The sequence below is a fragment of the Lissotriton helveticus genome, chromosome 12 (genome assembly GCF_964261635.1).
Source record: "Lissotriton helveticus chromosome 12, aLisHel1.1, whole genome shotgun sequence".
NCBI lineage: Eukaryota > Metazoa > Chordata > Amphibia > Caudata > Salamandridae > Lissotriton > Lissotriton helveticus.
This window is the reverse complement of record NC_136073.1, coordinates 337,076,370-337,104,109: the sequence shown is the minus strand read 5'-3', so window position 1 is coordinate 337,104,109 and position 27,740 is coordinate 337,076,370.

The following is a 27,740-nucleotide window of genomic DNA, read 5'->3' as shown; positions in this document are numbered from 1 at the left end:
TATAGTGTGACATTTGGAAAAATGCTTATCAGAATGAGTAATTAAATAACATTTATGAAATGGCTCTGAAATACAGAAGAAAGGTCGAGACCATTTCATGACAGAATATAAAAAATTGTTTTGGTTGTGAGAGGTCAAATATTGTTTCTTGGATGTGTTCAAAGAATTCTTGTTCTCTAAGAATAGTTCTACTTTAAGCAGATTACTTTGTGCCAAAAAAAGGTTCAATTTGGAAAAAGTTAAATCGAAGAAAAATAGAGTTCTAAAGTTAGAAGTTTTGTTTAGAAAAGTGAAGGTCGAATTCAGAGTTCATCAGAACGCTGTGTGCGAACTTCAAAAATCATTCTCGCTGTTGGGAGAAAACATCAAGTCTTCTAAGTTTGAAAATAATTTGTCTATACTGTAGGTGAAAGTTGGACTACCTCATTAAGCAGATCCTTTGTACACAGATAAGAAGCATCGCCATCAGCGTCAGTCGCATTAGCAATGTTCGCAGTAGATGGTACCTGTGTGCCTGTTGGTCCACGTATCTCACCGTCAGCTTGTTGTGCTGGTGAGACCTCCATGAATGCCATCATTAGGATTGGTAGCCGTTAGATGCATGAGCCGTTACTGAACCAAGCAAAGTATCAACATCCGTTGGCAGTGCTGATGGAAGTGTTAGACAGATGTCTAGCACGCATTCTTCTCCACATAGCAGGCATCGTAGAACAGGTAAGATGCAATCTTGCCAGATTGGTCAGAATGAAAGAAACCATGTGGTATTCAAATCTTACATGAGCGAAGCCCAAACTTTGGATTATGCGCTCACAACACTTCATTGCCAGGAGAGTGTTTTCGATGATAATCTGGGCGTCGTTGGTGGATTGGCTTGCCATATCGAAGCAGAAGTAGTAAAAATAATATCCCTGCTGCGAGTCCCAAAACGAGAGGCATGCCGCCAAACACTGAGTGCACGAAGTTTGGAAATATGCTGAGGACTGCTTTAAAAGGTGCTAACAGTCCCGAAAAAATTGTCTTAAATACATGTACAATACCACTGGTATCAGACATGTTTAAGATATGACCTAACATTTCTGTGAAATGTATTGGATAGTTTGTGGATAAAAGGGCATGTATCTCTGCAGAAGTCCTTGGAACCTGCAGATCATACGTCTCTTTGGACGAGGTCAGTGGCACAGTTTTTTGTAAAAGAATGGCTTTCATTCTGCTCAAAGTATCAATTTGAATAGAAGAGATGTTCAGTGAAGGCCATAACGGCGACTCCCCATCTGTCTTAGCTTTAGGAAACAATACTTGCATACAACAAGTGACCCTGGCTGACACACTTACGAGATAGGCAATTCCTGGCATCATTCCACAACAGCAGTGACCATTCAACATTATGTAGCTCCCATTGGAAAGCTACCTAAAAATTGGATCTATCACTGCTGCCGACGAACCTTGCAGGTGGCAGGATAAGTTGTTCGAAGAACCATCACAGGCTCCGTGTAAATTAATACCCTGAGACAAAAGTGCACCGCTTAGTGTGCTGTTACATTGTGTACCACTAAGAAATACTTCTTTTCCCCCACTCCAACATTTGTGTGTGTATGGTTAATTCCAGGTAACTTAATGTATTCTTTACCCAACCTTTCATACAGGCCTGATGGTATGTGTTTCAACCAATACTGAAACTGGAAAATCGTCACTGCCACGTAATAGTGCCATGTATTATCCATTCTATGGCTGGTTTCTCAGAAACAGTCAATGGTAATCTTTCCAGTTTTTCTATGCTCAGCACCGTATAGTCTGATCCCCTTTGTGCCAAAGAGATTTGTTTATCTGTAAGTTTAAATCCAGTACACAAAGACGTGGTGTTGATTAGACGCCAAGGCACATAGCCTGAATGAAGATTTTGTAATGTCCAGCCTAGCAGCATTATAGAACGCAATTGAGACTATCCATGTTGTAACATGAGCAAGTCCTCTTCCATTATGTCTATGGGAGAGGATACAATGCTGTCCAAAGAATAAGTTCTGGATGACAGAGTTGTTGACCCATTATCAACTACAGAGAGAGCTTTCTCTAAATTAATACGATCAATTTCTCGTATTTGTTCTGCAGTTTCCATTTGCGTGACTTTCCATGCTTCATTATGGGCAGCATAAATACTGTGGTATATGAAACGTTTAAGACGTGGTTTATGAGGCCCTAGTAAGAAGTCTCTCAAATCTACGCCATTTTTAAGTAAAATTAAGTGTTGTTTAACCTCTGTAAGTGTAGTTTTTTGTAGCCACTTGAGGCACACTTTTTCTACACTGTATGTTACATCCATTGACAACATCCAGGGATAGTATCTTGGGTCTGGCCTAGTTACTGTAAACCTTTGTGTCTTGTTCAGGAATCTATCTTGACAGGTATGTGTGTCTGTGGGCCAGATTAACCATTTTTTACAATCGGTATCAGTTCTGTTTTTGAGTAAAATCAATGTTACGTCGACCCCTCCTTCTGAAGTGTTTTTAAAATCAGCTGTAGGTATAGGTATGGACCCTTTGTTTAAATCTTTCATCTTGGCTAGGCCAAAACAAAATGTTTGTTCAACGGTGTCATTCAAAAACATTATTTGTTCAGGAATAATACAGGCTCGAAATAAACCTTCTATTCCCTGTACTTGCCAGTCTTTTGAGCCCCAGACAGTTTTTGTTTCTATGTTGTCACTCCAGAAGTCGAAACCTAATGAGGAGAGCTGGGCATAAAAGGCTGCTGAATACATTTGCTTTGTATTTGTTAACATACTTTTCATTCCTGTCTTATTAACATTTTTAAAATAAAATGTTTCCGGATTTGTGGTATTGAAACAAGAGAAGTATGGACATTTTTCATAAAATGTTTTTGAACTAACCTTTGGTGGCGTTGCACAATGTTCCCATTGATTATAAGTATAAATATTCATAGGGTTTGCAGATTTGTGCAAGTAATGATGACCAAAATGATTATAACAATACATTTGTGCATAATCTGATGAACCTTCTAAGTATTCAAGTTTTGTTAATTTAGCAGACATCTCTAAATCTGACATATCATTAGCAGTCTCAAAGTCCCAATCATCAGAAAATGTGCTGGGTGAAACAGTCACTCAAGGAAACCTTAAATAGATGTGGAATCTTCAACAGCTCGGCAGGACCATAGATGTCATAGTCCGTTCTGTCCCATGCTATACCACCAGGTATAGAAACGGCTGTGATGTTCACTGATGACAGGTCTCTTTGGTCACAATGAGATTATTTGTGTGGCTTCAGGAGCAAGTTGATGTTCGTACTTGCTGTGTCCATTTTACTATATTTTCCATCTATCAGCTTTCCCAAGCCTATTTTGGAGCTCTCCCTAGTGAGAGACACTAGGGCTGCGAGCGCTCTTACTTGGAAATTACTTGCTGGCATTTATACTTGTGATATTGTATTTTTAAGCTGAAAAAGATCGTTTTATGAATTTTTACTTGGGGGCTTCTAAATAGAATTTTAAATTGGGGAATTACTGAGGAACACTGACATCTCTTTACACGCTGATACTCTCTTTCCCTGCCTCGCCCAGCCGTCTTGTGTGATTCGGCGCTGGCGGCGGTGGGCGCCATTTTAGGTGTGGCTGGGGGTGCGCTCTACTCGCGCCGGCCCCACGCCCTCCCAGGCTATTTAGAGCTGCTCTCTGAAGCCCTCGCTGCCTATTTTGGAGCTCTCCCTAGTGAGAGACACTAGGGCTACGAGCGCTCTTACTTGGAAATTACTTGCTGGCATTTATACTTGTGATATTGTATTTTTAAGCTGAAAAAGATCGTTTTATGAATTTTTACTTGGGGGCTTCTAAATAGAATTTTAAATTGGGGAATTACTGAGGAACACTGACATCTCTTTACACGCTGATACTCTCTTTCCCTGCCTCGCCCAGCCGTCTTGTGTGATTCGGCGCTGGCGGCGGTGGGCGCCATTTTAGGTGTGGCTGGGGGTGCGCTCTAGTCGCGCCGGCCCCACGCCCTCCCAGGCTATTTAGAGCTGCTCTCTGAAGCCCTCGCTGCCTATTTTGGAGCTCTCCCTAGTGAGAGACACTAGGGCTGCGAGCGCTCTTACTTGGAAATTACTTGCTGGCATTTATACTTGTGATATTGTATTTTTAAGCTGAAAAAGATCGTTTTATGAATTTTTACTTGGGGGCTTCTGAATAGAATTTTAAATTGGGGAATTACTGAGGAACACTGACATCTCTTTACACGCTGATACTCTCTTTCCCTGCCTCGCCCAGCCGTCTTGTGTGATTCGGCGCTGGCGGCGGTGGGCGCCATTTTAGGTGTGGCTGGGGGTGCGCTCTAGTCGCGCCGGCCCCACGCCCTCCTCACACCCTATACAATGTGCGTCCCGGCCAGACGGCGCAGCGGGCGCGCCGGATGCGTGCCGAAGCCGCGCCTAAGCCAAGCCCGTCTGCGCCCGTCCGCGACCGGACGCGGCCTAGGGCCATAACCCCTGGCACTGACGGAAGAATCACATGGAGCAGGAGTGAATTAGTACGTTTTTCCTCTCATACTTGCACTCCTGGCCACCATAGCACAAGGGTCGGGGAGAATGAAGGGTGTAAACACTGCCTATTTTGCTTCCGCACAGTGTTAGTCGACTCCAGGGCTAGCTGCTTTTCGCTGTCCTGTGGCCTGATCAATGCGAGGTCGCTTAGCTGCCATAAGCACGATGTATATGACCTCCTCATTGATAAACATCCTGATTTGTTGTTTATCACTGAAACATGGCTGGAGGCTAACTCCGATCCCGACATTGTTCAGGCCTTACCAGACGACTACCAGATGGTGCGCCTGGATAGACCTATAGGCAGAGGAGGAGGAATTGCGATCGCCTTTAAACAACAGTGGGCCTGCAAACTTGAACCAGTCAATCTGGCAGGATGTGAGGCGGGTGTTTTCACCATAAAGATTGACGGGAGCACGACTATAAAGGGTCTGCTAGCCTATCGTCCACCAGGACCTATGTCCAGATTCAAAGGCAGTCTTTTAGAGTGTGTCACAGAAACAGCGATCAGGAGGGATAAGTTTCTGCTGCTAGGAGACCTAAACACACACCTGGAAGACGTATCAGATAAAGGAGCGGTGGAGTTCCGCGAAGAACTTCACACCCTTCAGTTAGAGCTAAAGGGGCAGCTCCCAACACATAAGCATGGGCACTTGCTAGACCCAATATTTGCTAACTGGGAAGATGTCTTAGTTGCTCCCCCAGTGCCCCTGCCCTGGACAGATCACTTCTATGTCCCATTTGTTATCTATCTGCCCAAACATAAAGCTATCGCCCCTACCCCACTTAACTATTCTCGATGCAGGTGGGCAAGATTCTCCCTGCAAGAGTTTAATAAGGCTCTTACTGCGGAAGGGCCCCCAGGAGGCAATGACGTGGCGACAGCAAATAAATTGCTTAATGACCGCATCACGGCTGCTCTGGACTGTACAGCCCCACTGGGTCGGCCAACAAAAGGTGTCCACAGACAAAAAACAGCTCCCTGGTTCAGCGAGGCGCTGCGCCAAAAGAGACTGCAAACGTGCAGAAAGACAGTGGAGAGTGGCATATGATGACCGGATGAAAGAGGCCTATCTCGCAAAGAGACGCACCTATCACAATAAGATCCGGACAGAGAAGGCCACATACTATGCTGACAGAATCCAAGTGGCAGAGAACTCTGCCAGGGAACTGTTCAGCATATATAAATCCCTGGCCACCCCAAAAACCTCCACTCAAGATGAAGAGCACTCAGTAGCAGCATGCAATCGCATTGCCAACTACTTCGGGGATAAAGTGTCTAAGATTTACTCTGCTTTTCCCGATACACCTCCAGCAGCGGAAGTGCCAGCGGACTCTTCAAGAAATGAAGCCGATCAAAATCTGTTACTTAATTTTACCACCCCTTCATCGGTGGATTTAGTTAAAATATGCAGATCTGTCAAATCTGGCTCTCCTCGAGATCCCGCCTCCCCAAAAAGGTTGGGAGACAGTCTGGAAACACTCGAAGCCTATATTAGACACCTGCTGGATATCTCCTTCCGCTCCAGTTCCATACCAGAGGACTGGAAACAGGCTGTGGTGCTTCCCCTCCGCAAGAAGCCCAACATTAGCTGTGAGAAGTTAGACAACCTTCGCCCCATCTCCCTGCTGCCTTATTTCTCTAAGGTAGCGGAAAAGGTGGTAAATAAACAGCTAATGAAATTTGTGGAGGAAAGCAACCTTCTTCATCCTACACAATTCGGGTTTCGGCCCCGTCACTCCACGGAGTCTGCCCTTCTCAGGGCTACCGAAACCCTCAGGCAAGGTGCTGATGAGGGACAAACCATGTCCTTAATCCTCTTAGACCTCAGCGCGGCGTTCGACACTGTAGCACACTCCATCTTGCTACAGTGTCTAAACAAAAGTGGGGTGAGAGGGGCAGCGCTGAAATGGATTCATTCATTTCTTACAGGCCGAGGCTTCCAAGTAAGGCAAGGTGATCATTACTCGGAGCGAATATCTTTGGATCAGGGGGTGCCGCAGGGCTCATCCCTGAGTCCGACACTTTTTAACCTTTATGTTGCCCCGATTGCCACCTTGGTAGAGAGTTACGGCCTTCGAATGGTGTCTTATGCCGACGACACGCAGTTGGTCATCTCCCTGTCGCGTGCGCCCGGTCCCTCGGCGGACATTTTCAGAGCTTGCATGCAAGACCTTGCTGCCTGGATGTCAATTGCCTCAAGCTCAACGGAGGCAAGACCGAGGTGCTGGTAGTGGGGGGAGGCCAATCTGCGTGGACGTCGGCATGGTGGCCGCCTTGTTTAGGTCCAACACCCATCCCTTGCCAGAAAGCAAAGAACTTGGGCATCTGGTTTGATTCCGACCTTACCTTTGGCCCCCAGATCAATCGGGTGGTTGGATCATGCTTTGGGACTCTCAAAAGTCTTAGGAAGGTATTGAAGTTCTTACCTGTCAGAGCCCGTCAAACCCTGGTACATGCACTAGTCACGTCAAAGATGGACTATGGCAATCTTCTCTACCTAGGAACTCTGGAGAAGAATCTGAGCCGCCTACAGGTTTTACAGAATGCCGCTGCCCGACTAGTGCTCAGACTACCCAGAAGAGCTGCATCCATAGCGGCCCTCTGGTCTTTGCACTGGCTCCCGATCAGAAGCAGGGTAGAATTCAAGGCACTATGTACGTGCCACCGGATTATCAATGGGAGGTCTTCTCTCCCGTTGAAAGGACTGCGGACTCCCTATGAGCCGTCCCGCTCCCTGAGATCTTCCGGCTCAGGACTCCTAGTCATTCCTAAGGTGTCCAGAGCTCGGATGGGCGGAAGATCCTTTAGGCACCTTGCAGCTTCTAGATGGAATAAGCTACCCACGGCGTTGCGATTAGAACCATCAGAACCACTCTTTAGAGCCAAGCTTAAAACTGTACTATTCGCACAGTAAGTTGTTCCGCATGTGTAAGCTCCAGTAAATATCAGCTCTTCAGCGCGGGGACACGCCGCTGTGCGTCACCAAGCGCTTTACAAAACCCCCTAAATAAATAAATACAAGATTGAGCCAAAGTAGGACGAAAAAGTACGCCTAACACAATCCAAAATTCAACCCATGGTGAAACCAGATATGTCTTTTCCAGTTGCTGGAAAAGTTCTGTTACTTGGTCTTTGAAAGTTTTAATTGCTGGCGCTGTTTCGGGTTCACTGGGATCTTCAGAAAACGTATCAAAGTTGATGAAATAGCCAGAGGCAGTTCTGTCAATTGTTGGTATTGCATCCGGATTACTTGAAATCGCTGGAGCTGCTTGGTCCCTTGTCATATTAGTATAGTCCGAGGCTATATCATTGTAGACAGGAGTGTCTTGACAAACAGTTTTTTGGGTCTCAAGAGGCACAAGTTCCATGGCTTTGTTGCATAGTCCTTCTCTTCTTACTGCAGATTCTTCAAAGGTGATGAGTCTCTCAGTTTGAACCTCTTGGATAGTATCAAGATTTGGTCATCTGCTACATCTTTGGAGTCCACTGGGCCTACTACTTATCGGCCACATGATGTGGTTTTACCAGGTCGATTGATACAAACCGGTTCTCTTTTCTTCCAGTAAGGGGCGGCAGTAACACTGTTCTTGATCCGTGGATTGCTAGCACAGGCACTGGTTATCTGCAATCTTTTCTCTGACTAGAGGCCAGATGTAGAAAGGCCTTTACCGGTCGGTAACGGCCGAAAATCGGTATTTTCGTCCGTTACCGACCGGTATTTAGCTTTCGGCATGTAGGAGACCGAAAATCATCCGAATCGGTAAATTTACCGATTCGGTAAAGTTAACCAATCGGTAAAATACCGAATCGGAAATATTACCGAATCGGTAAATTTACCAAATCGCAAAGGTTTGCGAATCGGTAAATTTACCGAATCGATAAATTTACCGATTCGGTAAAATGCCGAATCGGTAAATAAGAAGTGGTAAAAATGGATATTGAGATGTAGGGAAGCTCTGAAATACCGAATTTGCTTGAAATTCGGTATTTGAGTCGGTATTTACCATGGATTGGAATCAGGTGGTAAACAGGTGCAACCTATAAAAAAGGACCCAAAATGCAATTCTTCTTGCACAATGGCGGCATTTTATGTGATTGCAAGACGGCTAAGGCTACAGGAGGAAGGGGAGAGGGAATGGCTGAGAGAGGAGCAGGTCTACAGACGGAGGATAACCCTGTTCATGCTCACAGAGGCAGAGATACTCCAGAGCTACAGGTTGGCCCCAGACACCATCACTGACCTCATCAGGGACCTCCACCCACTGTTGGAGCACACTACCCCAAGGGCATACGCTATTCCTCCCCATGTGCAGGTGCTGTGCAGCCTACACCTGCTTGCCTCTGGGAGCTACCAGAGCGTGGTTGCTGTGGTAGGTGGGGTGACCCAGAGCAGCCTGTCAAGGTTTTTCCACAAATTCCTTGACGCAATGTTACAGAGGATGGAGCATTACATTTAATTTCCTGCAACCCATGCTGAACTGGTCCAAACAAAATCGGACTTCTACCAGATGGCACGTTTCCCCAATATCATTGGCTGCATTGATGGCACGCACATTCCCATTTGTCCCCCTGCTGCCACAGAATATATCTACAGGAATAGGAAGTCCACCCACACCATCAATGTGCAGGTGATCTGCAATGCAAAGTTCGCCATTACTGACCTTGTCGCAAAATTCCCTGGGAGTACCCATGACTCCTATATATTTCAAAACAGTGGCATCTATGCACGGCTGACTGCAGGTGAATTTGGTGAAGGATACCTCCTAGGTAAGACAGTGTGCAACCCCTATAACACCTATTGCAGTAAGCAGTACAAGTATGCATGGTATTAAATCATACCCATTTTCTTTTAGGAGACAGTGCATATGCCCTCCGCTCCTTCATACTCACCCCCTACCTCAACCCCTCAACACCCAGCCAAAGGAGATATAACCGGGCCCACAAGAGCACACGCAATGTTGTTGAGAGAACATTTGGCATCTGGAAAAGCAGGTTCAGATGCTTGCACAAGAGCGGAGGTGCAAGGCAGTATACCCCCATCACCTGCTGTAAGATCATTGCTGCCTGTGCCATGTTGCACAATCTTGCTGTGAAGAGGGGGACTGAGGTGGAGTTGTCAGACTATGAGGATCATGACGACGACAATGCTGTGCCTGAAACACAACCTGCTGGAGTGTCAACACCAAGTGATGGCAGATACAGACGTGAGGAAATAACACGCAACTATTTCTGAGTGAGTGATGACACTGAAACCTATATTGAAAGCACAAGCGTTTGTTTAATTTAGTATATTTCCAGGTATGTTAAAGAACAAAAGTGCAACAGTAAGCATTTGACAGCAATGCTCACAGTGAGCAAACACACACACACACAGGTGTTGAATCCACCCACCATAGTTGTATATTGTCACAAGGCAGGTTTAAATGGCACAAATGTGCAACTTTAACTTTTTAAACTATAATTAGAATGTCCAGTGGCAGTAGGCCATATTAGAGGTGTGGCTCACTGATAGAGGCGGCAGACCCGGAAGCAGAGAACGGCCCGGGACCAGGGTTCAATTCCCGACACGGCAGGGTCGTGGACCAGGGTCAGCGGACTCGACAATTCTCGCCTCGGTGCCTACTCTAACCAGGGATCACACTCGGCAACTCCGGGCATTAAGCTTGCCTCATCTCTACAACGGCCCCCCACAGACGCCGGGGATGCCTGGTTTCACCTTGGAGATACCCAGAAGGGACCATCTCACAGGGAAAGCCAGGATGGGTTCCCCAGCGGTCTTCAGCGCCGGGACGCTCACGGGCAGCTGTGCACTTTACAAGTCCAACATATTTACACATTTACATCAACTGTTCATTTACGGCCACGCTTTGCACTAGCAGGTGTTTGTGGCTCAACCTGTTCACTGGGCGTTTGGCCTGTAGCCTCACCCTGTCGCCTGCTGATCCTCCTTGTCTCTACGACATGGGGGCTTGCCGTGCTGCTCCTACTGGTGCTACCTTCAGTGTCCGGCACGTCAATGGCAGCAGTTTGTGCACTCTGGGCATTGAGTAGAGCCTCCAGCGCACCGGTCATTCCGGCTATGCCCCTTGTGAGCTGATTGCTGTTATCAGTCAGGACTTCCTGACTATTCATGCTACGTCTGCATAGCAGGGATGTGGCTGCTGCCAGGCGGTGTATAGATTTCTCAGTTCTCTCTGCATGCTGCTTCTCCCTGCGCCTTGCAGTCATGTCAGAGTCCAGTTTTGTGCACAGTTGCTGTATGCCTGTTGCCATGCTCTTGTTCACTTCCACCAGCTCCCTGATGCCCTTGCCAGTTTCCTGCATGTTAATGTTGGTTTCGAATTTGTCTTTGACAGGCCATGATGCCCTTGCCCTGCATCCTCTGAATCGTGACCATGGATCCCTCCAGGCCTTGGAAGACACTGGACCCCTCCCCACGTGTACCTACACTCCTTCCTTGTACTGTGCGCCGTCTAGTGGTACTTGGTACAGGCTCTGTGCTGGGCTGCAGTGTGACAGAGATGGCAGCTCCAGCCAAGTTGTGTGACTCTTCACCCACCATTTCACCAGCAGCTGTCTCCATTTCCAGCAGTGGGGAAACAACATGCCTCCTGCTACGGTGTGCAGCAGGTGTTTCTACCTCCAGGGATGCTGGCATTTCGGGTAATGAAAGCAATAGTGGGGACTGTGTTGGTATTGGAGAGGCCTGCATTTCCTCACTGACGTCAGGTTCTTGGGAAGGAGCCTGCCCATTCGGAACACCTGTGTCCTGTGATGCACTGGGACCTGGCTCATGACTGTCATCCCTCTCGGGTACCGTGCCTTCTGCCTCCTCAGACTGCCTTCTGGATGTGTGACCTGTGGACATATGAGCACATATCAGCTAGGTGCAAATGTCTCACAGCCACTACAATTAAATATATGTAATTGCACTTAGTACATGCTGCCTGCCCTTCAATATGTATGCATTCAGTTGAATAACTTGGTGGTTACAGTGCTGTGTGACATGCTCTTTCATTAACTGACTACGTGTACCATGATGCATTGCTACAGTTTGGCACAGACACCCTGGGACTGGGGTAACTTAGCTGCAAGGGGTGAGGGATGGATGAGGGTGTGAGGGGGATTGCTGTGCATGCATCTTACCTTTTTTTGATGCAGCTTTCGCCGAACTGTCCACTTCTCCCAGACCATGGACACTTTCAGGCTCCAGGGTTGTGGCTACCATCTCCTCCAGGTCGGTGAGGGGGGGTGCAGTGTTCTTTCCACCACCTGTTTGGGAGGCCTGTTTGTGGTGGTCAGCCAATTTCTTTTTTGTGAGGCTCCTTAGGTCATAGAACCTCTTTTTTAAATCTTCAGTGACTCTGGTGGTCACTCCCACTGCATTTACTTTCTCCAGGATTTCCAGCCAAATCTTCCTTTTTGCTGATTCTGGCACAGTAAGGGACTGCTTACCAAAAAGTCTGTGGTGAACCTTAACCACCTCCTCAACAACTACCTGTAGCTCCATGCTGCTGAATTTGAGCTTTCTTTTCCTTTCAGCCTGCTCTGTGTCCTTGCTGCTTGCCATGTTTTAATTTGAAAAGAGCACAAACTCTGTCTGCTGCTGCTCCCAGTCTCTCTGCTCCAACTGCCTCTCCAGAACCTTCTAATTACTTGTAGCTGCCTGTGTAGCCACTTCCTGGTAGGAAGGGGGAGGGTGGTTGCACCTGATTGGCTGTTGTGTTAAGTTTCACTTTTGCTTGCTGTCCGATTCGGTATTTACCGAATCGTTATTTACCGAATCGGTATTCCCAATGCATTCCTATGGGCCAAAAGGCCCATAGGAATGCATTGGGAATACCGATTCGGTAAATACCGATTCGGAAATGTCCGATACCGAATTTTAACGATTTGGTAAAAAATACCGATTTTTTTTCCCTACATCTAATTTACCGATTTTTGAATACCGAATCGGTAAAATTCGGTATTTAAGAATTGGTAAAATCAGATTACCTACATCTAGCCCTAGATCCCCAATCTTTGGAATCCAGACAGGCCTTCCTGGGACAGGTGGTTTTCCTTCAGTGGTCGTTGGCTTCTGTAATGTGTTGCTTAGACTTCTTGTTTCATTTAAGTCCTGCCAAACAGCCAAACGGTCTTTGATATCAAAGAGTTTTTGTTCTACCACTGAAGTATGATGATCGAAGTCTTTGACAATTATTCTAGTACCAAAAAGAATTTCATATGGAGTGATTCCACCCAGAGAATTTCTTGGCAGATTGTTTAAACTACGTTGGACACTTATTAGATGTTTGACCCACCCGTCACCCGAGCCTAATACCCTAGCTGTTATAGATTGCTTTATGTCACGGTTTTTCCTTTCCACTACAGAATTTCCCTCAGGATGGAATGGACTTGAGTACCGCAATGCAACGCCCAGATTTTCATGGCCTCTTTGTAAGCTCGAGAGGTAAACGCAGGACCCTGGTCAGAATGTAGCGTGTCGATTTTGTATGTGCTGATAAAGACTCGCACATTTTTTATAACAGTTCGGGCATTAGCCAAGCAATGAGGCCACATCCAAATGAATCTTGAGCATGAATCCACTGCGACCATGATATATTTATAGTTGCCATCACTTTGTAAGGGACCACAGTGGTCCAGGTAAACGCATGCTAATGGTTTATCTGAAATGAGAAGGGGCGTCTGCGCCGGGCGTTTCGCGATTGAAACCTTCATCTTTTTGCAGATTTTACATTCCAAAAAATAGTTTCTGGTATGTTTCCTCATGCGTGGCCACCAGTATCTTTGTTTTAATAATGATACTGTGGCGGAAACACCTGCGTGTGCAGAGGCAAGCCCTTCATGTGCTGCTAAAATTAGTCCTAATCTGTGTTCCATGTTTGGAATTGCTCTATCCCCCACTCCAGGGATTCGAGCAAAAGGAACATTATTTACATCAGTTATATAGGAGTACTTGAGTGGAAAGCCTTTTGGTAGCGTTTTACCACTGTCTTTATTGGAAGCGGCGACAGCCAGCATTATTTTGCTCTCTATTTTTGTTTTCGAACGAGTGATTGCGGCTACGGAAACAGTTTGCTCAGCTGCCTTCGCGGCTTCATCAGCCTATGAATTCCCTTCAACGTGAATGCCATCACGTTGATGACTGTGTATGAATCATGTGATTCTTTTGTAGTTCTTTCTGTAATTGAACTACTTGTTCCCAAAGCAACTTATGCTTGATTGTGCCAGCTTTTGCATCTTTGAAACCGTTTTGAACCCAGTTCTGCAAGTATTCATTGTAAGACTGGATGCAGTAATACAAATCGCACACTGAGTGTCTGGAATTCGCGATCGGTATTTTCAAGTGCCATCTTGAAAGCCTGTAGTTCAGCTCGCTGAGCTGTACAGCCTCCTAGGATTGAGTTTTTCCGACCATAGGTCGGAATTTACCTTCGTGCCAGCGACCTTTAACAATCGCACATGCAGCACTAAAAGCTTGTTTACCCCCAATAGCAGGCTGTGCCGATCCGTCTGTATAAATTATACATTCGTATTGTTCTAGAGGCAAAATCTCAGTGGGCAGAGGACATTCTTGTTCATATTGTGAAAATTCTTGAGTCTTCAAGTAGGGGTCAAAAACGTATTCAATGTCTGTTGCAGCAAGAGAGTTAACCCATTGTATCCACCTCGGATGTAATGCCTTTGCATTAGGGAAGCTTGCTTTTGCACTGCCTCTAAGGCAAGTACAGGAGTAACGACCTTTATGCTTTTACCCTGTGCGAGAGCTCTCTCTTTTGCTATTGAAGTTTGAACCGCTGTCAGAATTTTTTCTGTGTAAGTGAATATCATTTCAGCTTGTGTACAAGTGTGATTTGTAAGCAATTAGTACTTTTTCACCTTCATTAAAGGTGAAGTACGTAAATCTGCATCTTCCTGGGTTGATTCGGATTACAAGGTTGCCTACGTTTACGCGTGTCTGTAAATGTGATGTTGCTAACATGTCTGTGTGCACTGAACGCAAAATGTATGTGTGTTTTGGAGTCCAATTAGTTGGTTTGAAATCAGGTTTGATTAATTCGTAGAGAGGTTTAACGCCTTCTGCGTAATTTAGAATGTAAGTTCTTCCGAAGTTCAGAAAACCTAGAATTGAATACGTTTTTCAGCATTTTTGGAGGTTGAAGCAGCGCACACTTATCTAAAAAGTTGGCTGCCAGGCTTTTGCCTTCATTCGAAAGTTCGTATCCTAAGAATAGGACGTTGAGGTGGGCAATTCTTGATTTTTTTTAAAGTTGAATTTGTACCCTTCAGATGCGAAACCAAGTATTATGTTGTTCACTCTGTTAAAGTGCCTATCCAAGTCCTCGTCTGTTAGATAGATGTCATGGACCTAAGATAATGCCTCATCATATGTTTGTAGAAACTCTGTTACTCTGGCTGAAAATAACCCTGGACTATTCTTGAATCCCTGGGGGAGACGACAGAAGTGACGCTGTGGCCCCATAATTGGGAAAGCGATCAAGTACCTGCTTTCAGGTGCAATGTTTTGACAGAAGAAACCGTTAGAAATATCGAATGTGGTTTTATATTTTTTACGCATGATGTTATTCATCAGTGCTGTACTGTGTGCATTTTGTACTGCAAAAGTTTGCAACAAGAGTTTAAATGTTTGTAATCCAAAACTAGACGATATGTATTGTCTGGTTTGGAGACAGGAAACAAAGGATCGTTCATTGACGAGGTGCATGTTTCAATCACCCCTTGGTATTCAAGTTGATCGAAGATCTCCTTGACCTGTTTTTTAGCTTCTTGCTTAACTGGATACTGCCTCTGAGCAGTTGGTTGATTTTTTAACTGGATTTTATGGCGCGGAGAATCCTCATCCCATCAGACATGATTTTTATATAATGCTGGATCCTGGGCAACTTCCCATTTTCTGGCATATGTGTATTTAAAGTGAATTGTAATATGATTTGAGAAGGCTGGCATAATGATGTCTTCACCATGTGGGCATTCCCTGACAAATTTTGGTGGCCAGTCTTTTTCAGCTAGAAGAATGTCATAACACTTAGAGAGCTTCTCCTAAAAGAGTGCTTTTATTTTCCTAGTTATGTCCCCCTCTATCTGGAGCGTTTCTTCATATAACTTATGGGGTACACTAACCTAGGTGTTGGCAGTTTCAACTTGAATGTACTCATTCAAGTCTGCTGTCTCCAGATGATCCTTCAAGACCTTGCGAGCTATGGTGACTTCTGCTGCGCTGTCCAGCATTGTCAGGGCCCACTCCCCGTTCTTGAGTTGTCTCCTCAAGATCCTCGGCATGTCTGATTTTTAGACCTGCTACCTTTTTCTTGGTGAATTGGGTTTTCTTATTTGTTTGAAACGTGTAGATCGTCTTTGGGCTTCACGCGTTCTTCCTTGTGTTCTGACCGTCCTCTTTCCGATTTCTGTGAGGAATTCTGAAAGGTACAAGAGGAATGTGTATCAGTATCTTGATATTTATCAGGTTTTCTCAAATTATTCCTGTTCCTGGGGTTATACCTCTTTTCAGAGGGCTCCTTTTGAGGAGACCTACCTCGGGACTGAGAACGCTTCTCATTAGAAGTTTGTTTAGTATTTTCTCACTTCTTTTTAGGAGTGGTGAGTGTTTTTAATAAAGACCTTTTCAGGATTTTCTGTTAGTTGGGGTTTAACTGGTTTCCCACCCAAACTATCTCTACCTAGTTCTTCATAGGACTTTTCTATTATTCTAGCCAGTTCATATGGTTGCTCAGTTACATCAAGGTCTTTTAATTTTTGGCGGATCGCCACGGATGCTGTTTCACCTTTTAATATTAGTTAATATTATAGCTGAGACCTGTTTCAAATCTTTAAGTAATTTCATACCCAGATTTAAAGCAGGCTCTACCCCGTATTCATTTTGAATCTGTTTCAGGACGTCTGGTATTACCGCCATAGACGGAACACCATGTGTTTTTGTGTAGATTGCAGCAGAGACTGTACCCCAAGTGTCGCAGTCCTCCAGGTGTGGTGCGATCCCCATTGGTAAACAAATTGATAAAATTCTGTGTTTCTCATGAGGTGTACTATCACGAAATACTGGATCTATTTGAGTAATTTTGTGAACTATCCAGAATGGAATTTGTTCCTGTTTCGCGGGTAACTTACCAATGACTGATTGTATAGTCTGTGTTGTAATTTTATTTGTGTTGCCCTGGTAAGGGGTTTGTTGTGGAATCCTTATAGGAGGTCGGACAGTTAGAGTCTGCATGACATATTGAACTAATTGTTTATATATTTTAATTAGTTGTTTTAGTTGAACTTATAGTTCCGGTCCTGATATTTCTTCAATGGCAGGATGTGGTGTGTAGCCGGCTAGTATCGGCCATGTTGCTCCTGGTCTACCTAGTGGACCGAGCCTGGTAATGTGATTTTGATGTTGTAGGGCGCCTATAAACCGGAGCGTATGCTCTTGGTATGTTAATGGAATTTCAATATCCTCGAAAGGAGTGTATTCTGCTGGAGGTTCCTCTATTTTGTAGAAGTGGAACACATGTGTTAATGGATTTGCTTCTGGGAAGATAATCCATGAATTGAATACCTCTGTCTGTCGATATTAGTGTGCCTCTATGACAAAAGTTACCCTACCACCTCTTGGGCCATTTCGTATAAGCTTTATAGCGATGGTTTTCCTTAGGTTTTCCGGGATCATTATAGCATCCGGGTCGGTTTCTTGGAAACTGGTAACGTTAAAACCCGGTTGGGCATTATTGCCTGCGGGTCCACCGTTCTCGTCGTCACTCAATTTGTTGATTGAAAGTTTGCAGAGCAAGTTTCGAGGAAACAAAGATAAGGTGCACAATATTTTGGAACACTGTATCCTTCAATGTTGAACAAACCAAAAACTAATACATAAGATTTTTCGTCTTACTCTGATATGGCGGATATTTTATCCTTTTACCCACTCCAGACGTCTATTGGAGTATTTTACAGGAAAAAGGGATCTCTGTGAAAAGCAGGACTGAGTTGCTCTAGTATCTAGCGTTAAATTAGTGCCTTACCAAACGTTGGGCGCCATGTAGTGTAGTTCCTATATTTCCAATAGGCTCTGCGAATTGGAATAATATATCCTATAGATTTGACGTAGTACTTAGGTCAACATGGTCGCTATCAAATATATTAGACTTAATTGTGAGTGCCAGCTAGCTCAGAGGTCACTAGAAACTTTCACGAATAAACAAGAAGGGATTAATTTCTGACAACCGCATAAACATGACAACTTTGTTTCCCCAAGAATAAAACTGATCCTCAGTCGTAGAAACAATAGATAGATATTTCACTCAGTCAATCGTGAATGCTTCATTTCATCAGAGATGCAGAGAAATAGAGAGACTTGCGTTTTCAATAAAAGTACTTCTTGAACAGTCTTCTGTCTCATGCAGAAGAAAGAACTGCTACAATTGTAATACTGGCTGTAAAGTAAAATGCGTACAGCAAGAAGAGTATTATAAAATAATACTGTAAAAGTATGGTATGGTTTCTAAGCCATAAGATACATACATAAATAACAATGACTAAAAGTACTCAATTGGTGTTTCTAAAATACGCCTACCCCGATGTACCTAACCTAAGTATAGTACGAGGCAAGAAGTAAGTGCATAGGTTTAGTTTCTTTCCCAAGATTTCTCTTAGGGTCTAATCAGCTCCGTACCTTGGTTTAGAATACCTCTGTCTCGGGACTCGATTTCCCAAAACCCCGCAAGGGGAGCTTGGAAACACTGGAGCTGGATTCTCAGCGAGAGAAAGGCAGCCTCTCTGTCAGTGCGTCAGCTGGAGGGTCGGCTTTCTTCGGCACTTGCTGTAGCGAGCTGCGTCGGGCAAATAGATAGTCAAACTGCTCCAAACCACCGTGTGTTTGCTAGGGCAAGAGTGGGCATATTTATACCTTGAAGATGCCTGGTTTGACGTAAAGTCGGACATAATAACGTCCCCAAAGAACCCCAAGGAAATGGTAGTTCTTTCAAAACGCCATGATTTCTAGGACCAATCAATATTCAAGAAAGGGGATGTCCCTGACTGCTGAAGCAGAGTTTTCCAAGAAATCGTTGTGGCTTTTTGTAACTAGTCGAAGTAGCCATGCCTGTATTTGGACTGGATGTGTTATGTCTAAATATGGTTATGATTTCTATGCCTATATAAGGGCAAGGTGAACTATACCTAAATAAGGGCATGAATCAGTAAATTACACTAGGGTCCTAAAACGCTATACAACATTGTGTACAGAACTGCCGTCAGCGCTCATGGTGGCGCCTAGGTACTCTCCGTGACGTCATCTCGGCACTTACAACGCCAGTGACGGATGCAGAGCCGCATCCGAGAGCTTCTTGGAATCAATACAGGTTCCGAAGCTCTCGGAGGCGGAGTTGAAGACCTGCCAATCTTTTTAATTGGCTAGTGTCAGCTTCCATGCAAAACACTGGCTTTTGATAGTAAAGGAGGCTTCTTAGTCCCTCCTTGTTGCCACCTTTTCTCATTTTGGCAACGCCAACCGGTATTTGAACTTTTTTACCGGCGGCGTGACACTCTCCCCTTCATTACTCCCTACGCACTTTTTTCTTTGCATTCCACTTTGGCAAAGGCAGCTGCATGTTTACTTTTGCATCGCGCTTTCACTTAAAGTGAAAGCACGATGCGAAAATAAACACGGGGCAGCCTTTGCAGTACTGTGCTTGCTTTTCAAGTTATTTACTTAAGGTAATTACCCTAGTAGCAGTAGAGATCGCTTATTTATTTCAACCTCATACGAGGTAAGAATTCTCATCAGAGCTAGCCATCTGAGTCCCAGCGCCTGGGCCGCTGCATTTCGATACCATATCCGATTCCCTGAGCTGCAGTCTCATCCGTCGCAAGTGTGAGTTTAAATCAATTGCTGTTTCTGGATGGAGATGTCATTCTGATGCGAGCAGGGCAAGCTAGTCTTGGAGCTGCAGCAACCACTGGTCGGATGCTGCGAGCCAGCGGCGTGCTCCTATCTGCGCACTTTTATAGGCTCGCCCCCCTGCTGGCAGAAGCAAAGTGCAGCTGGCGAGGAGCTACGAATGAGCCACATTGATTGCGATGCAGACAAGACAGTTACCTTAAAGATGAGAAATCACCAGAAAACAGGCCCAAGGTCGTCAGAAGGAAGGCGAGCGGTGTTGCGGTTGGTGAGGACCAGGGCTGCTCACAACAGCGCGTGTTTGTCAGGAATGCAGAGAGCGTGAGGTGCGCACGGAGTCAGCAATGGTACAAGGGGGCTTCCTAGGTAAGGCTGCCAAGACCTGCGTGCGGCGCACTCTACTGCGAACTTCCTCTGCGCCGGCGAATTACAACTTTAGCCAGGGGCGTAGGATACATTAAAATTCTGGGGGGGACAGGGACAACATTGTGGACTTACCAGTGACCCTATACAGATCACCGCCCATTAAACAAATACAATTGCATACTTTCGAAGTGAAATATTGAGGAAAGCAGGCATGTTGTCACAGTTTGAATGTATGCTTTATTGTTATTTACAGTCCTATAGTAATCAGACCAAATGTTAGAAACACATGTATATGAATCTTGCATCTTCATGCATCAAGCAAACAAAGGTCGCTTGCTGACTTAGGGTGGGGGCGTCTGTTTGCAAGTGCATTATGGTGTGAAAAATAACTGCTGTTGCATTCCTGCTTTCCAGCAATTTTCAGGCAACAATAAAAATGTGAAGATAACTTTGTTGATTAATGTTCTTTATTGAGAGAGATCGGAGGTTTGTCTAGTGGAAGTTTTGACTCTTGGTAAAGTAGCCACAGTGGGGTAATATGCCTGCTGCAAAGAGCATGTACCACGCAGATCGCAAAAGGCATATCATGTAAATAGGTCAGTGAGTTACTGCTTTTGTCAGAGATTCTTTTGGTATTTGCAGTTTATAAGTTAAAATCCTAACGTTGAACAGTCCGCTATTACCAGTCATCAAAGAACTGCATGAAAACTTCAAGGTATAGATTATAAAGTTATGATTTTTCCTCAGTCTTCCTTCTCCTATGTTGGAAAATGGGTTCATTAGGATAGAAATCAATTCTGATTATTGAAGAGAACCCCCCCAACTATGGTGTTATGTTTTAAATTCTGAGTTTGTGCTTCTTTAGTGTTACAAAGCCATCCTGTGCCCTGGGCACTCCCAAATGTATTGCTGACTGGTACTGGTGGTACCTGACTCTGACAGACCCTGGCCTCTGCCTGAACAGGCACAGGGCCAGTGCTATTCTGAAAGAGACACTTAAAGATTCTGTGAAAACACCTACATACACTAGGGTGCACTATGGGTTAGGGTACCCCTATGATTGGCATGACCTCTCCTATAAGGCCCTAGTACATAATAGTGCAGGGGGATTAGAACTGCCTTTAAGTCCCTAGAATATAATAGGGCATGGCTATTTAGAGGCCAGCAGCCCTTTCTGCGTTTGCATGTAAGCACTGCTGAAGCCTGAGGTCAGTTTAAAAGTAGCCCAGTGTTGTAGGACTGCTTTTAAAATGCAAATTGTACCCAAACTTTGGGTTTGGGGTACATACAAATTGATCAACCACAATGCTGGGGCAAAATTAAATTCAATGGAAAAATGTTTTCCACTTAACTATGGCTGTATCATATTTGCCACATAATACATCATCTGCTGCATAATCTAACGATTTGACCCAAAACCATTTTGTAGCTCAAATGGATCAAAAATTACTAAAAGAAATGTGACTTATGTTGCTGTGAAGTGTAGTGCCTTTGCAACGGTTGAGGCAAAAGCTTTGCAGGGGCTGTTAGTATGTATAAATATGTCAAAATAATAAAGTATCATAAAATGCACCACATTACGCTGCACCCTTTTTATTGTTGCATAATTTAGTCAACACTGCAACCTAATTTTCGCCTCCATTGCTGCATAACTCCAGTGGCCCGAAAGCAGGCTGCACATGTTAAAAGTGCTTGTGCGTGCAGCAGAGACCATGACGTTTGCAAACTTAGAGGCTGATTACGATGGCAGGCTGACTTCAGTCTGTCCGCCTTCGAATCGGGGAATGGGACCACTGGCCTTCAAGGTGGCGTCCTCACGATAGGAATTACAATGCGACCGCCACTATGGCGTTCGCAGTGCCTAACTTTTACATTGCAGCAGGTGCTGCTGGCTGCACCGTCCACCACAATGTAAAAACTGACGTTACATATATCACTGCACTACGTGGCAGGTACAATGCGGTGCCTGCCACATGGTGCAGTGATATGTAGGGGGGCATCTTAGATGCCCCCTCGGTCCCATGTCTGGGGGACTGCATCATATAAACGGCAGAGGGGACAGAGGTTGAAGCACGAGGGCTACAGCGAAAGCTGTCCAACTGGAAACCGACACACTGGTTACAACCTATGGAAATATACGCCACAAACAAAGTCCCTCAACAGCACCCCTTTGAGGGTTGGAAATATCACCTCAGCAAATAAAGAACGACACTTTGGAGAATAGCCTTGAGAAAGTTGTGGGTTACATTCCCTTAACGACGAAACACCTGTTGGCTGTGACGTCTCCAGAAATTAAACAACACCAACGACAACCCTGACTAAAAAGGATCTGAATTATTTATGAATGTACGATTGATATATGGTGGAAACACATGTATACTGCTTGAACTATAAATACAAAACGTGTGCTAAGGAGTCTTATGCATTATGTGGCTCTAGCCAAACCTAGAAGAGGGAGTGTGGTTCTCTTATCCTTGTAGCACCGTCCATAAAAAATATCCAGTTAGAATTACGTAAGGTGGATATTCCCTTGTGGCGCCAGAACCTAGTAAAATACCATGAGCCGAGCCCAAGAAGGATGCGGGAAAGGGGCCTGCTACGGGTCCCCAATGTCACTTTTTGCCAACTTTTTCATGGGGGTGAATCGCCATGGATAGGCTAGCAGGTAAAGGGTATCGTAATCCCTTCTGTGGTGCCTGGCAGGCACCACGAGCATTGTAGGAACCACGAGCCCCTCCGCCGCACTGGCGGGCTCAAGAAGCCAGTTGGGTGCGTGGCGGTTGGTCTTTCCGACCACCAGGGAACCACCCGCCATTGCAATATGGCTGGCGGTGATGCAGTCACCAATGGCGGTGGGACTGCCACTGACTGGGTGAAGTGGCGGTCCCACCTCCATTATAATCAACCCCTAAGTTTGGTGTGCATGCAAATCCTTCATTGCCGAACCCTAGTGAGTTGCACCACTACTGCTGAAAAAGGCAAATGGAGGAACCAATGGGTGCGGTGGACTGGCCTCAAGGATCTTGTGACCTCAGTGACAGTCACTGTCAATCTAGGGTGTGCTTCTTCGTATGCCTGCTCGCAAGACTGGAGGTGAACTGCAGTATGGAATCTGGTGGACAGGCCTTCAAGGTTAACTCACACTTGCCACCATTAGGATGCTAAGATACCAGGCCTTATAAGGTCTGTCGGGCCTTCTAAGGTGTAGCATCGGAATGAGCTCTGTCAGGAGTGTGATCTGGTGGACTGGTCATGAAGGCTGAAAATGGTGCTCCAGTTCCAAATTCTATTTTTAAGAACAATGGTACTTGAGTCACTAATAGTATTAATTGAAAAATGTATATCCAAAATACAAAACAGCACGGAAATGACAAAAGGACACAATCCTGCATCCAATGTGGGGAAGAACATTTTTTATATTTAGGGAAAAACAAATACATAACATACAAGGTTTAAACAGGCAACAAGAGAGCAGTGGTTGCTTGGTATGGTCATTAAGTCAAGCAAGCTAACCAACAACAGTAACCACTACTTAATTCAATGTAAGCAGGAATGGTACTGATTAAAGTCGACGGTGTTTTGATCCCACGCTCTTAGGACGAGGGGATCATCATCAGGACTAAGAAAATTGCAATGCCTGATATATTACAGCGATGCCTCTCCGGCAGAGTGAAAGGATGGGCACTGCCAGTCATATAATTCAATATCCTTAGGGGGTTCCAGTTCCAATGTCGGCACCGGGGTGTGGATAGTAACAGGATGGATCCGTTTAAGAGGCTGATCGCGTCTCGTCGGTTTGCTAGATAGCAGGAACTATCTAGCAAACGGACGAGACGCGATTCTGCGCTCCGAGCCACTGAGCTCCTCGAGCCTCGACCTTAACTGCTCACTGAACTAAGCACCCCCGTGTAAGGCTGTTCGCCCAGGATCAGCCTCTTAAACGGTGGCGCTGAAGCGGAGAGCTAAGGATGGCCACAGAGGTAACTAAATAGGTCCTCGACCCACAGAAGCTGTCTATGCTGGGCTCCACAGGGGCAGGACAGGGCTGGTTTGGGGTGGTGCTGTAGACTCCTGGTGTACGCTGTGTTTTTCGACGAAGTTGACGTGTTATTGATTTTCATTAATTAAGGATGACGGGAAAAGAGCAGTGGCTAATAGAACATTGCTGTGCGTGAAGTAGTGGGGAACGGGATGTATGAATAATGCATCATTGCATTAGTGGGAGGCTCGCACTTGCATTATGGACCTGGTGTTTCTTTAGGCTATCAATCCTCATCCAAGATTAAATGCAACCCCACACACCCAATGACCCCACCAGCTGACGCTCACCCTCACCACTGTTCAGCTGGGAGCTGCTTGTGGGCACGGAACATACAAGTAATGTGCGGGCCATTTATAAAATTGCTTTCCGTTAGTTTTACATGATTTCTTTATGCGCCTTTCACACTTGCCATTAGCTGTAAATTCCCCGCAATATATGCTGGAGCACATTCAAGGTTTTCGTTATACAGATTTAAAAACGGAAGCTACACAATCTGATATATGCCTTTGTGTGCGTGTGTATATATGTGTTCATAATCTGCATATCTAATATTCCTTATTGTAACTGACACTATGCTTACTTTCATTAGACATTGGAGGTATATCATTTTAAGTAGAGGGTATTATTATGAAGAAAAACTGGATTAATCGTGCTTGGAGACTTTCACATTTCCCCATCTTAAATTGCATTAATATCATTGTATAACTGGCAAGTTTAAATTTGTGTGCCTGAATAGAGCGTTTGAATTGTGCACACAATGTGAGAATGGTGTTTAGCACCATCATTGTAACTAATCTTTAACACTTGTTTTAAGGCACTGCTAAAAGTAATTTGCTCTGTCCATTTATGCTATCCTAAATGAAAGCCATGGTAGTGGGTTCCTCATTTTTTATTTCACGATTACCCAGTGGTCCTTTGTAGGACAGAACTGGAATTGCTCTACCCTGCTACATTGCTTTTTATCAAGTTCAAGTTTAATGTTTATTGCTTGATTAGTTAAAACCATCACAATGCCCCCCCTACATAAAATAAGGGAGTTTAATCTGCTCAAACAACTAGAAGTGTCATATATGCAAATGCACGTCTGTGCTCTATCTCCCATACATTTCAAAATGTGTAAAATTCTGTTATTATAAAATCATTCTAAAACTATGTTTAGATCAAGTTACAGCAAGAAGTTAAAAAAATGTTGTACCAACCAAATTAAAAGTATGGGAATATGTTGCATGCAATTTTGATTAAGGATAATCCGCTTGCAATAAGCAGCTGTTGACTAATCTCATAAACTTGACTCCTCGGCAAGACAAGATACGTGACGAACCCTCCAGCCAGCTTATCACTGCTTGTCTGCTTGAGCGAATGTTCAAATTGATAAAAATCGCCTTTAGGTATTGTCTCCTTTGGGTTAACATGGCTGGACATGCACACAGCAAGTGGGCCAAGGTTTCCTTTTGGAATCTGCATAAGCGACAATGTTCTGAGTTAAAATCCGTCTGCCAAGAAGGGGATAAATCCTTGGAGACATGCACCCCCATCCTGAACTTTAGAAAGCACATCTTCAAATAGGAACTAAAATCGGCAGATAAGTAGGCTTGTGGCTTTGAAGACCTGTATGAGTTCATGACTGTCCATGCGTGCCGTCTCTTTGTGAGCGCAAATTTATCTTCCAATAGGGATTTCTTTTTACTTGCGACATTCACAGTTTTGTTAAAGGACGCTCGATCCATCTTGTTGTCCCATACCCCTTGGAGTTCCAAAGTGGCCAAAGATGTACTCAGGTAACTCCCCCAAGAATTTGGGGTTTCTTGCTTGTTCTGTGACCTAACTTCGTCCCAGCAGAGTCTGTTTAAAGTGTCCACTTCGGATAGCCGGAGGGTGTGGCAGAATTTAATAAAGTTGCTCATTGCCCTGTATTTAAGATTTTGAAGCCCAAATTCCAGTCTTACCTGGGCGGGCGAGGCACTTTTTGGCAAATCAAAAACTGCTTTATAGATTTTTGACTGCAATTCGTTCTGGAAGTGCCAATCTTTGCCACACCAGGGAACAAGACCGTATGACAAACTTGGTTGGATTTGTGCAGCCATAACTTTTAGCAAATGCGATTGGTTACGGCAGTCCAATTTTCTGCGCAAGGATCTATAGGCATAGATCAGGGACTGGGTCTTTGCTTTGAGGGCCATTTTGTGTTCTTTGTGACTTGTGCCCTGCCCGATTATTACGCCCAAATATTTGTATGAACTTTTTTCTTCCACATGGGCCCCCTTAACCCTCCATTTGAAATTTAATTTCCTACTGTCAACCAGACAAACTTTTTTTGTTTTGTCTTTGTTTATCTCTAGCTGTTCCGAATCCAGGTAGGATGCCAAGTTATTTATTGATCTTTGTAGTCCCACTGGGGTTTGGCTTAGCAAGTCTATATCGTCTGCATATTGGAGGATTGCGACTGGCAGTTTCGGGGGGTGGCAGTTTGAGTTTTCAAAGTGTCGGGCAATGTCCGATAAATACAGATTAAAAAGGCTTGGGGCCAAGACACAGCCTTGCTTCAGACCACTTTGTGTAGGGATACTTCCGGTGGGGCTCGACCCGTTTCCCAGCTTGACTCTTGTCCAGGTGTCCGTGTGCAAGGTTACAATGGCGGAGAGGGGTGATTTTGGTATGCCCCATCTTTTGAGTTTGCTCCATAAATGATTCCTGCTCACTCTGTCAAATGCTGATTTGATATCCACGAAACAGGCTAGGAGACGGACTTTCCTTCTTTGCGCCTGTTCTGTCAAGAGAGCTAGGGTTGCAAGATTCGATTGAGTACCCATGCCTTTCCTAAATCCTGTTTGGAAGTTGGGGATGGTGTTTTGTTCCTCCATCCAACATTGCAGATGGTTCAATAGGCACGAGGCGTATAGTTTGGCTTCCACGTCAATCAAGGAGATTAATCTATAATTCCCTGGCTTACTGTGAGCTCCCTTTTTATAGATGGGGTGAATGACAGTCCCCCTCCAGGAAGCTGGGATGTTAGAGTTTACATAAATCTCGTTGAAGACTGGTGTTAGGATTTCAGACCATAGCTCTGGGTTATTCCTGAAGATTGCGTTTGGAATGCCGTTTGGCCCAGCCGCTCCCTCGGACTTTAATTTCTTTATGAGGATTTTTAGTTCTTTCTCATTTGTCAGAGGAGTTTGCTCTTCAAAAAGGGAGTTTAAATGGGCTGAATTAGCTGTTGGTGTTGCGTGACTCGGTCCGGCTTGTGCCTCCTTTTGGTCATGGTGTTGCCCCTGGGGTTGTTGTTCTAGATCCCTCCTTGATTGGTTGAACAAGGTCTTTACGTGGTCTATCCAGATTTCTGCACCGATTCCTGCCTGTTGCTGAAGTTTTGGGCCCGTTGTTAACATGTTAATAATCCCCCAGAAATCGCTGCTGTTGGATTTTTTGCCAGCTATTAATAGTTGCTGCCTGATTGATTCTTTATACTCTGATTTTGCTTTCCCCAACTGCTTTCTGTAGTCACTCCTTAGTGTCTGCAACTTAATTTTTTCTTGTTTTAGGTCCTTTTCTCCCTCTTGGGCTAGACGTCTGACTTCTCTCGCGATCTCTCTTTTGAGAGTTTTGAGATCGTGATTGAACCATGGGTCCCTTTTGGCAGTATTTAAGGACCTCTTTGGCTTGGTAACCGGGAAGGTTTGAAGTAAAAACTCAACCATTTGCTCCTAATGGCTTACATGCGCACGTTCTTGAACTGGGCCTTGGGTTTCAATAGCTCTGGTAATGGAGGCCTAGGGTGTCGTAGTGGAATTTAGGTTCCGTACAGAAAAAGTGCAGTATTCATGTGAAAGTAACCTCTGTTGGGAAGTCTCCCCCACTTATTGT